Source organism: Lolium perenne, chromosome 2, assembly GCF_019359855.2.
Source record: "Lolium perenne isolate Kyuss_39 chromosome 2, Kyuss_2.0, whole genome shotgun sequence".
Taxonomy (NCBI): Eukaryota; Viridiplantae; Streptophyta; class Magnoliopsida; order Poales; family Poaceae; genus Lolium; species Lolium perenne.
This window is the reverse complement of record NC_067245.2, coordinates 129653492-129657616: the sequence shown is the minus strand read 5'-3', so window position 1 is coordinate 129657616 and position 4125 is coordinate 129653492. Positions and strand designations below refer to the sequence as shown.

The 4125-nt window shown below is 38.7% G+C and overlaps 1 long non-coding RNA gene across 1 annotated transcript; it reads right to left on the bottom strand.

Moving 5' to 3' along the window:
- Positions 1–690: 690 nt before the first annotated feature.
- On the bottom strand, positions 691–2911 carry LOC127333459 (uncharacterized). The gene is made up of 3 exons (XR_007871162.2): positions 2836–2911; positions 2497–2729; positions 691–1842 (listed from the first exon to the last, which is right to left on the bottom strand). It is a non-coding gene; the product is annotated as an uncharacterized lncRNA (long non-coding RNA).
- Between the last annotated feature and the right edge of the window lie 1214 nt (positions 2912–4125).

Genomic DNA, 4125 nt, shown 5'->3' with positions numbered 1-4125 from the left:
TGAACAAGGATACATGCTTCCCTTTTCATTTTCATGTTTTATACTTGTTTAAATCTTGGTCAAACCTAGGATTTGACAAAGATTCAAATGTGCATCAAAATTTTAAAAAAAATCAGGAAAATTAAAAACCAAAGCACATAGTTTTCTTATGTCATATAGTAAGCATTATAGTTGATAAACAAGGTCTAGATATATTCAAACAGGAAAAATCATGTATCTACCCCTAACCCTAAACTCTGTCTTATGTAGTCAAGCATGAAGAGAAGTGGTTTGGGGTTTCAAACTTGGAAATTTCAAGAACTTCCCAAAATATTCATTTTAGAGTGTCTAAGAAGGATCCATGTTTACCTTTTCATTTTCATGTTTTAAACTTGTTTACATCTTGGTCATAGCTAGTATTTGACCAAGATTCAAATGGGCATACAATTAAAAAAACAAAAAAAAATGAAAAACCAAAGTACATAGTCTTCTTATGTCATATAGTAAGCATTCAAGCTGATAAATAAGGTCTAGACATATTCAAACCAAACAAATCATGTATCTACCCCCTAACCCCTAAACTATATCTTATGAAGTTGAAGCGACACTACCTGATAAGGATGAGTGTCTCTGTGTATAGTGCTAATCCCTGGATCGGTTCACCAGCACACACAGTTTCCATAGGTATCAAAGTAACAACTGTATCATTAATTAACGAATGATCCAGAATATTCATTTATTACAACTTTGCATAGCATAAAGCTAGCTCAAATAGAGTATCAAAACAACGGAAGCAAATAACGGTAAAAAGAGGCTCCATCCTTCAATGTGCCACAGGCGAACAGAGTTGAGTGGAGACTCGCGACCTAATTGATCACTCAGAATAATAACATGCAACATAAAAGGTTACAGCCACCTCGAGTGGTCAATACATTTTGGAATTGTATTGGCAAGGGTGCTTATTTGGCAAGGTAGAGTTCAAGGCAAATTTGCATAAAGCGATAGTTTTATCCTATCATTTTATAAACAATTTTATTTTCAAAACCAGAACATGGACACGCTGATAGACATCAGGTGCTCCTACCCAATTATTCAACCACAAATTTTAGTAATTATGAAATTGGGATGAGTGAGAAATTGTCATAGCTCCAAGTCTAATTGCTCAAATTGTCCGTAACCGGGGACACGGCTAAGTAATCAGATTTTACACTCTCGAGAGGTTTGTGTTCTTTACCCGTATGACCCAGACAGCCCACGTTTACCGGTACACGCATTTTGTGTAAAGGTTGGAAGAAGTCCAAGCCGAAGCTTTTGGAGAAGTAGTAGAACAAACCACCCACGTGACGTACCAACCTACACTATTCTACATTTCTGGCCACGATGGATTTGACCTACCACAACCTACTAAGCTCAGTCATAGCCCATATCAACAGACATACGGTAACACACGTAAGCATTCAAACAAGTCACCAATCTATTTCTCTTATACCCTAGGCGGCAATCCCCACCATGACGAACACTCGATGACCCAATCAATGCCAATCCGCCTAGGCAATTCATTAATTAAAGTTGTTTTCAATTATAGAAAAATATAGCTACAACTCAATAAATTTGATGATGAACTCCCACCCCATTTACTGAGCTAGCTAAGCAATTCTACAACGATGGCGACAAAGGAGTGACACAAGTGAACACAACATAGGAGCAAAGCAAGGCGGAAAAACAATTTTCCTATACATGCAACTACATAAAACAATCTATAATGCATAGGAAAACAATAGGACTTTTATGAACACCACTTGCCTTGGTTGTTGAAATCGTTCACGCACTCGTTGCAATCGCAGACGTTGCACTCCTCGCAGTCTACACGTAGTAATCATATTGCAATCAATAACAAAACAACCATAACATATGCAAACAACATGATGCATCATTATTTGATAAAAACCAAAAGGGTATCAGTATAGTCTCTTGCTAATTAAAATATATATGATGCATGGGAAAATATTTAAATGCAAGGGTTATTATTAGATTGCAATTTATAGAGTGCTGAGGGTTAAATTCGAATTATGTAGATTGGTTTTGAAATTAATATAAACAGTTTCATAATTGTGTTCCCTGCACAGCTAACGAAATTTAGAAGCTAATGCAAAAAGAATCAACTAAATCGGATTTACAAAACTATAGTTATGTAAAAAATACTCTATTGGAGTGTTTAAAATTCACGGAATTAAATCTACAGTAAACTTCCAATTTTATTGCATAATAAAATTCTACATGTTTTTCGTAATCCGTGGATATTTTATTTGCGGAAAACGGAGTTGTAGATCTTTTTCTATGATTTTTTGAATATTGGACAGCTAGCATATTAGTATATGCGAAAATTCAAGTTTTAACTGAAAACCAGTCAGCGAAGTGGCGCGATGCTACTGGACGGTACCCCTTCACACGGATCAGCAAAATAGACCGTTGGATCTATCAAAAACGGATGGACAAGATCTGATCTGATAGGCACACCGGAAAAACAATAGATGGCCGGCGACGGGAGGCTGTGACGGCCGGAAGTCGATGGTGGCGGCGATTTCGACGATCTCCTGATGTGGCGGAGTAGTGGACGGTGTTCGTCTCCTCGATGCGATCACGTCAGTGTCCTGGTCGTCGTCTTCCTCTTCCCGGAACGTCGGCGAGGTATGGATGGAGACGTCGGTCTTGGTGGAACTCCGGCGAGAAATTACGGCGACTCCGGTGCTCTACAGATGGGGGAAAATGTCAGGGCGACGGAGTACTGCAGTAGCAAGAGCTTGGGACAAAAATTAGGAACAGAGGTGGTCGAAATCGATGGAATCGAGCTCATACCGAAGTCCAAAACGGCAGCGGCGGCGAGATCGATTCCGAGCTCTATAAGTTAGGGTTTCGAAAAAAAATTGAGAGGAAAAGTGTGCGGAGGTGTGGGCTATTTATAGGGGGATTTTCGTGACCGAGGGGGCAAGAAACGGAGTCAAATAGAGCGAAAAATCTGGAGATTTTTGGTTCTCTGACGAACCGTGTTCGTTCTGGATTTTTGGCTGGAGGTAGGTGAAGACTATGGCCCCCAGCTGTCAAAGAAAAGAAGAAAAAAACGAAAAAGAAAAGGAGCACAGCGCGTGGGGCTGGCTGCTGGCCACGCTCGCTGGAGCTGGCCGTTCGGCCGCGCACGAGCGTGCGTGTTTGGCTGGTTGACCCGGCCGGTCAGATTCCTTTTTTTTTCCCTGTTTGTTTCCTTTTTGTTTTCCTATTCTAGTTTCTCCTATAAAATTTAATTTACTACTCCGATTTGATTGAAACAAAAATGTACATATTTGTAAAATTTCAAATATTATTTTAGAATGCTGTGAGACTATTTCTCTGTCGAAAGTAAATACTTAGAAATATTTTTTGTAAGCTATTGCCTTAATAGTTATTTGAAAGATTTCAATTGGCATGAATGACTTTTTTTTTTCAAATTGTGCATGAATGCATGATGCAAAAATCCAAATCTAAATCCTGGGATGTTACAGACTACCACCCTTAAAAGGAATCTCGTCCTCGAGATTCGAGAAGGCTAGAAAGAAAGGGTTTAGGTTCGGTATGACTATGGTGCTACCACCCTTAAAAGCATTTTGGCTAGGTCTCTTCTTCGATTTTCGATTTTCATGGGTCTCCTGCCTTGCATCAATTTTTTTTACTAGATTTAGATAAGCGCCTTGGCGCACGATCCCGTAAAATGCACGCCAAATTATGTTTGTATAACAACAATACAAATTAAGGTGAAATTCGGTTTTAGTTTAAATGGTAATTATCTTTTTAGGATTAGCAGAAGTGAGGATGAAATTAGGATAACACACAAATCATGAACTGAGTAGCAAATGCATCACAGAAGTAGAAGAATATAATACATTAACTACCACTATGGTTCTATTAAGAGCAACAAACGTAAGAAACGAATCAAAAACCACATAGTAAGCTGCCTATGGGCATTGTCGCAGCATGGTCTGTTGAGGTTAGCACACAGGAAATGTTTGTACTTGCAGCACCAAAAGTTAGCACCAATGCCAAATGAAAAGATGAATTAACACCATTTAAATGTGAGGAAAATCAAAGAAATGCTATGAAGTGGTGCTTGTCTTT